Below are 13949 nucleotides of genomic sequence, written 5' to 3' on the forward strand. Positions count from 1 at the left end.
ATTTAAAAGTATGAAAAACATATGTTTTCTACTTTTTTTCATATCCCTAAAATATCTTTTCAAACTTATTAAACATTTCACAACAACTTATATTTACCGAATAACCAAATACCTATCGGAATTCAAACACCTTCAAACATCATAATATGATTATTTTTTTTTTAATAATTCTACTACTTTTTTTCTATTTCAAAATATCCTCTTTATAATTGGATTTGAATGAATCGGCAAGTATGAAGCATTGCTACATTTGAATGAAAATGCATATACAGATCGTTGCTTCTATCTATGTACTACTATAACAAGAGAATGGCTTCTTTGTAGTTTATCATAAAATTTGATTGTTCAGTCTTGTAAATGAGATAATACCTGTGACAACCCTGACTTGTAATTAATTATTAATCCATGATTAAGAATGCCTAATAAGTAATTAAAGTGAAATTCTGAATTAATTGCATATGTGCTGTACTCTTTGTATTTATATCTATTCATGGTATGAATATATATTTGTATTTCTGTTTTGTTCTGCGAATTGAAGGCATTATCGGCATCTGATCACGAAATTAACTTGATTTATGTGTTCTTTGGAATTTTTAGAACAACATGATAGGTTCAATTGAAATTCGATTCGGAACGAATAAAATAGAATAAAATTGATCCAACTTAGTTATCTTTAACTCCAATTAATTAAGCTCCATTAACTAAGCCTATATAAGGCTAGTATGTGTTTCAAGTCATTTTTTTCCCCACATCTTTGAGCCTATTCAAACAAACAAACGTGAGAAAATGGAGAGAGAGGAGAAGACTTGAGCTCAAGTGAAGGGATTTGCTAGGAAGTAAATGAATTGGACTTAGAGACTCAAGAATTAAGCCTCTAGCTCTCACTTTGGAAAGCCTAGCTAAGAATTTAACCCTTAGATTGCACAATTATGATGTCTAGACTACGAATTCAAGAGACTTTAGTTGTGTAATACAAGAATTGAGCTAGAATTGATGTATTTGAGCCATATCATGCATGCATACACTTTCATCACATTTTTTAGTTTGAATGTCAAGTAATTCTCACATTCATATACCAAGTCTACCATAGTTTTGAGAATTCATCTTGTTTTCCATCAATTTGTCTCATTTGATCATGATTTGGAAGCTTTGAAGCCAAGAAATTATATATATGATTTGTTTTCAACATTTTAAGTTTGATCTTGCTTAATTGACATGCTTTTGGGCCTTGATTTTGCGAAATGATCTTCAATTCATGATATTCTACAAGTTTCTAAATGTTTTCTTGAGTTTTGGCTCAAAAGGATGAGTTTTGAAGTGTTTAATTAGCGTTTTGAGCTTGAGAGTGCAATTTGGAAATTCCAGAATTTTGTCTATTTGCTTGAGTGACAAAACTTGCGCTCGAGTGACCACTTTGTGCTTTGCACCTTCGCTCGAGTGACCAAAAGTTGGCTCGAGCGTAAAATGCATGTTCCCAGAAGTTTACAATTTTTGCAGACTGCTCGAGCGACAAAAGTTGCATTCGAGTGAAAACCTCAGTCTCACGCTCGAGCGACCGTCGAGTGGAAAAATCAAGCAACCAGCACTTTTATAAACCGCTCGAGCGACCGAAGTTGCGCTCGAGCAGCCACTCACATTTTTGAGCCTTCGCTCGAGCGAAGGCCTTGTTTTCAGCAAATTTTGTTAAGTCTTTTAAAGTGTATTTTGGCATCCACATTGCATCCTAGGCATTCGTAGGTCATAGTTAAGACATAATATTGAGGATAAAAAGTAAAAACACACCAAGATAAGAAATGACTAAGTTAATGATTCCATGTGTTTAATTAAATACGTATTCATTCTCTGTCAGTGTAGGTCACGTGCCGCAAGTTATCTGATTTGTCTGCTTTGGAGCCATCTGTGAGTAATAGCTTTGTAAAGCTATGTTTAAATTTAAGTAATTTCTTATATGATATGATATGATAAGAAATGCTCTGTTTTTGACATGTTATGTTCTGAATCAATACATGATTGTCCATATATTGAAAAGTATTCGTGGCATTCTTAGTATAGGTCCTAGCCTGGAGGTAACAATATCGTGGTGTATGAGCATAAGGCCCTTGCCCGGGGGTAATAATACTGTGGTCTCATGGCCCTCGGCCGGGGGTAACAATACCGTGGCTCAAGCATGTTATAAGTTCCTGGTACTAGAGGTTCCTTTATGGAACTGGTCAAGTATGACCTTTAATGCTCTATACATGATCTGTTAGTGCTAATGGTTGAATCACGTATGATCCTATGTGAAACTGAACAAGTATATGTTTCTGAACTCCGAATAAGAATATGAATCTATTTCTGCTTTTTGAATTTGATATGGGACATCATTCATTTAACCCTTTACTCTGCTATTATTCACTGGGTTTTCGCTCACTATTTATATTATGTATGTAGGTGATCAGGTGCGTGACCAGGCCTAAGCTACTGCCTGGAAAGTTTTGAGTTAGCCAGCCACTGTGCCTCCCGGGGAGGTTTTCATTTAAAAAGTTAAGTTTTGTGAACCATGCTAAGAATGTTTTGTTATTTTGTTTTTGTTTATCTGTACGTTGGGCTAAGTCCCTTATGATACTACCTGTATAGTAATGCAAGACTTAAGGAAGTTTGACATCACTTCTGTATGTGTATGTTTCAATTTTGAAATTTATGTTCTATGTATGTCTGCACAGCTCTATGGATTATGTATGTTTCTATATTTGCTTCCGCAACCTCCTTGTTACGTGATAATCTAAGGATTACTGGGCGATTACGACACTAAACCTATAGGGGACGGTCTAGGTCGTAACAATACCACTTCATCATTTTTTCTATTCAATGGTTCAGATTGCATTAAAGAAAAAAAGGTAATGGTTTTTCTCTCGTAAGCATCATGTTTGGCGACATCCCCTCTCGCTGTTGCCTTTTCTTCCCTTATCCATGGCTAGCGCAACATCGTTTCTTTCTATATACTCATTCCTCACCCATTTCACCACATTAAAAAAAAAAAAAAACCACCTTTGTTGAATATGAAGAGAGAAAATAATTGAAGCTATGAATGGTTGTATTAGAGCATGGGTTGCAAATTAGTTGGTGAGAGCTTGGTTAATACTTGATAAGATTAGCTAGAATATGGTGGTCATGACGTGCATAAGAAGTTGTTGAAATAAATTACATCAATTGGTTGCCTCCGACAATGGTTGGAGTTCAGATCTCAAGTGAAGGCGAGATGTCTTGATGGACTGCTACGAGTGGAGATGACACGGTTGTGAGTGAGCTTAGAGAAAGTTATGCAAGAGATGAAAATGGCTGTGTAAGGTTCAAAGGTGATGGTATCAATATCGTCATCTGATTCAAGTGCTGTTATGGCAAGTACCATATTGCCACCAACAAGCAGTACTTCCTCAGCATGATTGGTTGGAGAGTTTCTCAAGATGGTTTTGAAGTTCACCTAAAATCATGGTACGGTAGCTACCTTCGCGGAAATGGGGGGTTATTGCCATGGAGGAATTCAATCACACATGATATCCCTAAGAGCCATACTGTTCAAATTTGTCTTGAGCAACCAGCGTGATTTGATTTTGTGTCTCGCTCGGTACCCATATGGCCTTCTTTCAATCTTAGGTCTGCCAGATCTTCCAAACTCGTGGTTCGATTCAATTTTGTTATTTTTCTTTCCATTATATTTACTATGACGATGTGATTGTGTTTACATTGAGTTTTTGATTGCATGGCTTTTTTTTTTTATATATTTTTAATAATCATTTTTAGCCATAATTAAGAAATGAAAGTCTTTTTAAACGAATCTATGTTATAATGTGTTCATCTATTCTATATGTAGATTAACAACAAACATTCATTTATTTAAAAAGTGAGTTAGAAATTAGACTCCAAAATTTAATTATTTACAAATATATAATTTATTCTATGTTCATATTGAAATTTAAATTTTGAATTGATTTATAGTTCGCAAAAATATTGAAAGTTTTTTTTTTCTTTTATTTATTTATTATATTTATTATTATTTTAATTTCTTTTTTTTTTTTTTTAAAAGAAGTTAGTTTATTTGTTGGATTTTGAAACCAAACAGTGTTTGGTTAATACATTATTTTCAATTGAATAGGTCTCTATTTATATCTCTTATTAACTTGACTCAAAAAAATATGGTCATTATAATTATATATAATAATAATAATAATAATAATAATAATAATAATAATATAACTTAAAAGGGGTTAAATTTAGACTCAAACCAGTGCACTGGTTACAACTCACAATTAGAATGCTTTTGTTTACCAAAAAAATAAAAATAAAAATGCAAAGTTTAATATATAAATAAATTCTGTCTTCAACACAAATTCTTTTCATTTTCTCTCTGTGGTTTGATACAATTGCATAGAAAATTATTATTTTTTATTTTCTATTCGGATACACATATTACTCACAATAATAAATTCTTTTCATTCTTTTTCTGTGATTCGTTACGACTGCATAAAAAATTATTATTTTTTATTTCTATTCAGATACACATATTGTTCACAATAATAAAAGGAAATCATGACTACAACTTAATGGTGCAAAAGTAAGTCCATTACATTAATTCTTTGATAAATTTTAACATATAATTACTTATGATTCATTTAAAAGATTTTGATAATGTGAATTAACAGTGAAATTGAATACACTCATAACAATGAGTCTATAAATATCAAGCAATTACTTATGCAATTTCTATATGGATCAAGACATTAATGTAAAATTCAGTTTCTTACAAAATAAATTTCACACATTTTCTACATAAATCATGAATGATTCTTATGAATAATGTTACCTTTTTCATTATGCAGGATATTCACTGCACAGGAAACTACTCCCAGAAACTCTTTACCTCCCCCCCCCCTCTCCCTCCACCTCCCCTTTTTGGAAACATTAGGAAAATTTACTCATAAATTTCATAAGGAGGAATGTTGATACACTTAGTTCTAAGAGTTTTCTTATGAACCAATTAGTCATTTTTATTTTGAAAAGTTGTATTTATTTGATTTGATGCCATTTGAGTTTAAGTAAATGTCATTTTGTGATTTATTTTTCTAATTTTCTGATTGATTTTTGATATGAGAATGGAAATGTGAGGTGTGGAAGATTTTTTTCGAAGGGATTGATGGCTAAAGTGTTGGTTGTTGAGTGTGGAAATCTACATTTTCTGTTAGTGTGATTTTCTAGTATTATATTGGAGTGATATATTAAATTATTACGTTTAGAAAAAGTATACTAAGGAGTTTTTATGTCTTACATCGATTGGAGTGTTACGTTTGAGAAAAATATATTAAAGAGTTTTTTGGAATATTATGCCAACTTTGCGAAAAATACACTAAAGAATTTTTTAGTATGTTACATTAGAGTATTACATTTGGAAAAAAGTACACTAAGGAGTTTTTGTGAGTGTTATGTTTGAGAAAATTACACTAAGAAATTTGTGTGTTATATTAATTGGAGTGTTATGTTTGGAAAAAGAACATTAATGAGTTTTTCAAAATGTTATGTTGTTATGTTTAAAAAAAGTACATTAAGGAATTTTTTTAGTGTTGCATTGGAGTATTACATTTGAAAAAAGTATATTAAAGGGTTTTTTGATGTGTCACATTAGAGTTTTATGTTTTTGGAATGTTACATTGAAGTGTTACATTTGAGAAAAGTATACTAAAGAGTTTTTTTAAAGTGTTACGTTATGTAATTTCAACATTATGAGAAAATCTACATTTGTCCCTCAACACATAACACGTGTTTATGTTTGATCATTTATGTAATTCACATTAGAATGAGACATTTGGGTCTACAAAAAGAAAAAGAAAAAGAGGACCAAATAGTTCATAAAGATCACTATTTAAGATTTATTGATGTTTCACTCGTAACATAATGTATTTAAGAACTTATTTATTATATTTTTAAAATTTATATATGTTATATTTTATTCACAATTTTGTTAAATTATCTATATAATATACTTACAAAGGGATGTATTGTTTAGTATGATTATTTTATTCTAAAATTTATTCTCTATATTATGAGGTCAACTACAAATAACCAGAATTTTTTAAAAAATTAATTATATTACATTAATAGCTAAGATGAAAACTGCGTGCAAGCCATGTGCACCCGACTAGTACATCTAAAGATACAAGGAATGGGAATTGTTAAGTGAGAACAGTTCGAAGTGTCTTGAGCCCTCGACAATTACTCGATGGTTGTTCTTGTACTATTTTGCGATGTGTTAAATTACTTATTATATAAATAATTATAATTTGTTGTATATGTGGGGATATATTTTCTGAGTACCAACACGTGGCAAGGTGACGCCGACGTGTCAGCCGAGGTGCCACGTGTCTTGGTCGTTGTGCCGAGGTCATCTCGGCTAGGCCGAGGTTGCCTCCGAAGATATCGGAATCCGAGATAAGCGGATAAGAGACAAGAGTCCTAGAATGAAGAGGGAACTCAACTTGGATATGGACAAGAGTCCTAGATTGAGAGAAGACTTCAGTTTGGGTAAAGATAAAACTCTTAGAGAGTTTATCCTGATCCCACTGGGAGTTCCAGATTAGCAGTAATCCTAAGTCCATTAGGGCCAGGCTCCTATTGGGACTGGGATTGTATTGACTATAAAAGAGAGGCACCCCCATGGGTCTAAGGTATGTTTTTTGATACTCAAGCTTGTGAGTTTAGTACTTGATTTATCTTTGAGAGATATACTGACTTGATCGTCGGAGTGTCCCCGGGTGGTCGAAACCACCGCGGGATTCTTATATTTCTGTTGCAGGTCAGTCAGGTGCCATCTATTCTGCCAGTGCTCTCCAGCTGATTACTAAGCAGGCAGTGTGGTCGGAAAATCACCCACACAATTTGGCGCCGACTGTGGGAAAGAAAGAAGAATAGATGGCCAATGACGAACAGAAGGATCAGATTAGAGACAACGCTCCTGCTAGGAGTCGGAGACCTATCGATCTCGACGTTGAAGGGGACAATAGCAACACAGAAACTCGTGACCAGAGTTACGGAGTGAAAGAAGCCGACCAGGAAGGTGACGCACCAAAGATAACAGATTGAAGCAACGAAGAAGACCTCCAGGTATGGAAGGATAGATACCTGCGGAGGAACTAAGACCCTTCCAGAAGGGATGCAAAGACAAGGGGCATGAGCGCTCCCAAGGAGATAACATTCAAGTATAGAAGAACTCATCCTGAGTGAGCAGATCCCGGATTTCAGATCCTGGATCCCGAATCCGAGAAGACATGATCTCAGCCTAAACAAATAGGCCTGAGAAGACGAGAGCTCAACCTAAGTGAGCAGACCCCGAATTCCAGATCCCGGAAGACATGATCTCGGCCTAGATGAGTAGGTCCGAGAAAAGAAGAGCTCAACCTGAGTGAGCAGATCCAAGATTTCAGAAGATAAGATCTCGGCACCTGAGTCCGAGAAGAGAAGAGCACAATGAGCAGATCTCAGATCCCAGAAGATAAAAAGGAAACACACAAGATCAGACTAAAGTTGGCCAGAATTGAGAAGTATGCTAGGGCCGAAGAAGACATGCCAGGAACAAAGGCATCGGAACAAGAAAAGAGAAACGGCTCGCCGATGCGAGGCCGAAAATCAAACTCAGGTTGGAGCCAAGTAAGATCAATAGAGAAACCACGGCCGACAACCTCGGCTTGAATTAAACCTCGGCGACAAGGTCGAAGCTACATGTATGATGAGAACCCAAGTGGATTTTAAGTTCACACTGGGGGGGGCAGAGAGAAGAAGAATGTGTTTACCACTTGTTGAAATTTGCAGCAATTTACAAGTTAGTTAAACCAAGACGATTCTTAACCGAAGTTAAGCCGAGATGATGCTTAACAGAAGTTAAGCCGAGATGATGCTTAACCGAAGATTAAGCCCAGATGATGTTTAACCGAAGTTAAACCGAGATAATGCTTAACCGAAGTTAAGCCGAGATTATTCCTTAATTCACTTGTTGAAATTTGTAGCAATTTACAAGTTGGAATTAAGCTGATTTCTTATCTTCACTTGTTGAAATTTGTAGCAATTTACAAGTTGAAGTTAAGCCGAGATTATTCCTTAATTCACTTGTTGAAATTTGTAGCAATTTACAAGTTGGAATTAAGCTGATTCCTTATCTTCACTTGTTGAAATTTGTAGCAATTTACAAGTTGAAGTTAAGCCGAGATTATTGGTTCCCTTCACTTGTTGAAATTTGTAGCAATTTACAAGTCGAAGTAAAGCCGAGGTTATTGCTAAACACTTGTAGCAATCTACAGGTTGGTTAAACCGGAGAAGATGCTTAACACTTGTTGAAATTTGTAGCAATTTACAAGATAATGTTAAGCCGACATGTAATCATCTGTTGAAATTTGCAGCAATTTACAGGTTGAGGAAAGAGCTAAGTATATTTAAACACTTGTTGAAATTCGTAGCAATTTACAAATAGATTATTGTTTAAACACTTGTTATACTAATTCTTGTTGATCCCTGTTACAGTATATGTTAATCCTTATTGAAATTTGTAGCAATTTACAAGTAGGCTAGACCGAGATCACCGTTTAAACACTTGTTGAAACTTGAGAAAAAGTTTACAAAGTTAACATTAAGTAGTATATGTTCTACATTTATTAGAATGAAAAGTTTACAGGTCAGTATCTTGCCGAAGTAAAAGTTTTATAGCTATTATACCCGAGGTATGTAACCCCGAGAAGATTGCACAAAGGAGGCAAAGTATGAAAGGCATGCACAATATTCTAAGTATAGAATCATGCAAGAGCAGTTAGAAGAAGATCAAAACATAATTCATCGTGATTGACACGCCTTCACCTTACAACATCATCTTGGGAAGGCGATGGTTGCATGCAATGGGGGCAGTTCCCTCAACGTTGCATCAACTATTGCGGTTTTCCACAGAACATGGGATTGAAAGAGTCAGAGGAGATCAACTGCAGGCGAAGAATTGCTCCATGGCAGCAATGAAAACTACCTGCAACATTCGGGAACCAGGGAAGGCAGAGATTGAAGACGAGGACATGGAGGTCCTAGATGATGTCGGCAATGAGCCAGCCAAAAAGAGTGAAGAGACACTGAAGAAAATCCTCGTCCAGGAGGGCGACGAAGAGCGCTTCATTCAGAGAAGGAAAGTTGAATTAGACATTGAAGAACAATGAGGCACATCGGCCATATGCAAAGCTTACATTATCTAAAGAACAAAAAGGTACCAGAGTACAAGCGACAAAAAAAAAGGAAAAACTTCAAAAACTGAGATGATGCTTAACCGAAGTTAAGCCGAGATGATGTTTAACCGAAGTTAAACTGAGGTGATGTTTAACTGAAGTTAAACTGAGATGATACTTAACCGAAGTTAAACCGAAATGATGTTTAAACACTTGTTGAAATTCTGAGAGAATTTACAAGCTAAAGAGTGCACAAAGTTAAATGTCGGCAAAAGATTCTCCAGAGTCAAACGTCGTTTTGATTAGAACCACTAAATGCACGCCAGAAGTGGTGACCAGAATTGTGAAAAGGAATAAATGCTTCAAGAAATAGCGATGATAGTTTGCAAAGGCCAAGAGAAAGAGGGTCTAAAGGGGGTGAATTAAATACCAGAAGTTTTAGTACATCGGCGAAAGAAGAACACATCAGGTCTGTGACTACAGCATGAAGCCCACTTCCCTAATGTGATCCTAAGTACAACTTGCGTTCACATTAGGGGCCAGAGAGAAGGTGTAGGGGGAAGGAATGATAATTAAGGAGCAAGGAATGTTAACACTTGTTGAAATTTTTGAGCAAATTACAAAATGAGTTAACCGAAGATTATGAAGTCTACCACTTGTTGAAATTTGTAGCAATTTACAAATTTGGTATAGCCAAGATAAACACTGAAAGACGTTTCCGAGATATGATCAACCGGGATGACCAACTAGTTTGTTAAGAGCTGAGAAGGTTGGCAAAAATGAAGACCTTAAAGAACTAGGGACTGAAAGCAAGAACGTCGGACTAATCTGCTTCGACGGACGACAATGGTTCAGCCTCGGCAGTCAGTTGGAGGAGCTTCCCTACCACTACCTCGGAATCAATTTCAAGAAGGAAGCAAACTACTCGGCATCAGCGGTAGGTTGTGTCTCACCCCCAGAAGACAGTTGGAAAGAACTTCTCAGCAGCTTTCTCAGCCACGAACTCAGCATCAACCTCCTGAAGAAATTGATCAAAGCTCTTCTCGGCGATTGGCACCTTGGAGTTTGAAGGCAAAGATTGAAAGCAAGAATCTGGAAAAAGACACAGAAAACAGAAACAAGAATATAATTCGTAATCAAGAATGGTGATGAAGCTATCAAGAAATCAAGACAAAAAGATTACACAAGTGTGTCAAGCCAAGAACAGTGGTAGAAATCAACAGATGTGTGAACAGTGTGTATTCAAGAAGATGATTTGGAAATAACAGGTAAAACAAGCAATGGTGATTAACAATGAAGCAGAGCTTCTTGGAAAGCAACAAGAAATAAAACCAGGAGGAACAGTGGCTTACCAGAAAGAGGGAAGCCGAAATGAGAATTGCCGAAGTCTGACGACAATGACAGAATGACGTAAAGCTTCACCGGAGGAGAGAAACGAAGACAGTTGAAGAAGCTTGAAAGCTTGGAACAAATGACGGATTTAAGCAAAAGAGCTAGAAAGAGAAGAAGCCAGAGGATTAAATGAGAAAAGAAAAAAATAGTCAAGAAGACGACAAAGTTCAAGAATAAAGCCAAGTGCACAGGCACTAAGTAAGTATGTGAAGAACAAGAAAGTAATGAACCAGACATGATGCTAGCAACAGAAAGCGGATATGACAAAGAACAGTTTCAGGCATTTTAGCAATAAGAAATCAAAAAATTGAAGACAGATGAGAACAGAAGGCCACAGATGGCAAATAAACAGATGCAAAGTAAATCAGAAGAGTTATGAAAGATTGAGCTTAGTAAAGAGTTTATGAACCTACAAAGTGAAATGAACGCCGATATGAAAATCGCCGGAGTCAAATAGATGACTGAAAATCGGGAACTCACCAGAGAGTGTGAGTGGAGCAGTTGCAAAGCTCTTGGAGTTTACGAATTAATGAAACCAGAACCTCGGCTAGGAGGTGCGATTTCAAGCAGCTTGGAAAGCATGAAACTTGATTCTTGACACCAGTGGACAGCGAAGTCCAGGAAACTTTGAGGTTGGCAAGTTTGATCTCAGACAGAGGGGCACAGATGAACGAACAGTGTAGGTTCCATCACCTCAGAATGCCGAGGTAATAGAACCTAGGGGGCAGTTGTGGGGATATATTTTCTGAGTACCAACACGTGGCAAGGTGACGCCGACGTGTCAGCCGAGGTGCCACGTGTCTTGGTCGTTGTGCCGAGGTCATCTCGGCTAGGCCGAGGTTGCCTCCGAAGATATCGGAATCCGAGATAAGCGGATAAGAGACAAGAGTCCTAGAATGAAGAGGGAACTCAACTTGGATATGGACAAGAGTCCTAGATTGAGAGAAGACTTCAGTTTGGGTAAAGATAAAACTCTTAGAGAGTTTATCCTGATCCCACTGGGAGTTCCAGATTAGCAGTAATCCTAAGTCCATTAGGGCCAGGCTCCTATTGGGACTGGGATTGTATTGACTATAAAAGAGAGGCACCCCCATGGGTCTAAGGTATGTTTTTTGATACTCAAGCTTGTGAGTTTAGTACTTGATTTATCTTTGAGAGATATACTGACGTGATCGTCGGAGTGCCCCCGGGTGGTCGAAACCACCGCGGGATTCTTATATTTCTGTTGCAGGTCAGTCAGGTGCCATCTATTCTGCCAGTGCTCTCCAGCTGATTACTAAGCGGGCAGTGTGGTCGGAAAATCACCCACACAGTATATATTTTTAACTTAATATTATTACATCAATAATTTACTCAATTTTAATTGTACTAATAATTCTAGAGTGTGGTTGGTTTAAGGTGTACTAAAAAAGTATATTTTTTTATCTTTTTTTAATTACATCACCTTTTTACTTTTGTACGCATTTTTTCATTCCGTCTATAAGGACATCTTTTGTAAAATGACTAAATTACCCCGTCAGTGTTCTTTTTATTACCAATCCACACTTCTCTCTCTCTCTCTCTCTCTCTCTCTCTCTCTCACTACTGATTAGTTCGCTAGAGTTAGGAGTGTAAACATGGCTCACGGCCCGTGGGCGGCTTGAAGCCTGCCTGCGGCTTGGGGTGAGCTTGAGCTCGAGCCCAACTCGAGACTTTGGGCTAGGACCTAGGCAATCGTTTTGAAGCCCGGCCCGCCTGGCCCAATTCGTGGGCCCGACCTATTGGCCCGCTTAAGGCCCAGCCTGCCAGAGGTAATCTTTTTTTTTTAGTGGAAAATAATAAAATTTTGGTCGAAAAAAATAAAAAAAACAAAAAAATTTGTTCAGGCTCGCCCAAGCTCGCCCCAAGCTTGAGCCTAGGGCCAGGCCTGAATATCCCTTGGGCTTGGGCCTGGGTCTAATTTTTTGGTCCGTGGACTGCCTGACCTAGCCCGGGCCGAATTTTGGCAGGAGCCCATGAGGACCGATATGGGCCGAGCCAAATTTACACCCCTAGTTAGAGTTTCAGTCTCTCTTCTCTTAGCAATGAGAATTGATACCTCTATCTGTTCAGAGTGGCACCATAGAAGTCATTGCCTCTATGCGAACCGAATGCCATTGGAGATAAAGAATTCGAGACAATTAAGATTTCGAATCAGAGTAGAACAATGGTGATTGAAAGAAAACCCTAGATTGACGCAAACTCATCATTAGCAAATCTTTCGACCAGATCTAACTCTTGATGAAGATGGCTCCGAAGCCGACCTGTTGAAGGAAGAAAGTGAGAAAGATTTGAAGATCTGAGTCATTTTTGTGATCTTAGACTCGTATCGTAACTCTACCGCCATTGATTTGTTGTTGCTGTGGCCTCACAGAGCTGAGAGCTTGTTCAGCCTCTAGAAGGTACCAATTTCTAAGTTTGGTATGAACCTCCTCCTAGAACCATGAACTAGTATTAAAGTCCATGGCATCTTTGAGATATGAGGAAGAAAACTGTCCTATATCTCTCTCTATATGTATATGTTGTTGGATTTCTTCAGATTTGGAAAGTCGTTTTCATGATGATGATGATGATGATGAAGAAAAAGACTTTCCTGAATTTTGAACATAGATAGATTTGCTCAGATCTGTCTCTAGGATTTTTTTATCTTTTTTTAAAATTTTTTTTTTAATTTTTAATTTTTTTTTTTAAACAGATCTGGTTTAGAATTGTTGTTGTTGTTGTTGTTGTGGTTGCTGTTGATGATGATGATAAACAAATAAATTGCAACAGATTAATTTTTTCAACAAATAATTTAAACAGATGGATTTAATGGCTTCTAGGGTTTGGATTTGCTTGTTCTTGTTCGTTTTCGCTCAATTCGGTTCTTCATTTTCCTCTGAAAGTGACGACAAATAATCCGTTCTGTACAAATGAAAATTATATAGATATAAAAATTTATACAGATAAAATCAGGATAGAAAATTTGTATAGATAAAACTATTGAATAGATAAAAAATTGGACAGATAAAAAATTTACACAGAAAAAATTGAACATATAAACAAAAAAAAAATTGAACAGATAGAAAATAATTTGAACATATAGTCAAAAAAAGTTAACAAATAACTTAAGGGGTACAATTGGAAACAAAATGTCCTTTAAAATAAGTAAAAGGATTTCTCACTAAACTATTTCACAAATAATGGACCTCTCACCAATAAAAAAAATACACTGAACCTAATGTCTTAGACACCCTTTAAAATAGATTTATTGCCAATTTTCTCATAATTCTATCTTACATGTTTTTAAAGTCTAACATTTTACTTAAATGATAATCC

Source organism: Camellia sinensis, chromosome 9 (genome assembly GCF_055761805.1).
Source record: "Camellia sinensis isolate YWXY chromosome 9, ASM5576180v1, whole genome shotgun sequence".
Classification (NCBI taxonomy): Eukaryota; Viridiplantae; Streptophyta; class Magnoliopsida; order Ericales; family Theaceae; genus Camellia; species Camellia sinensis.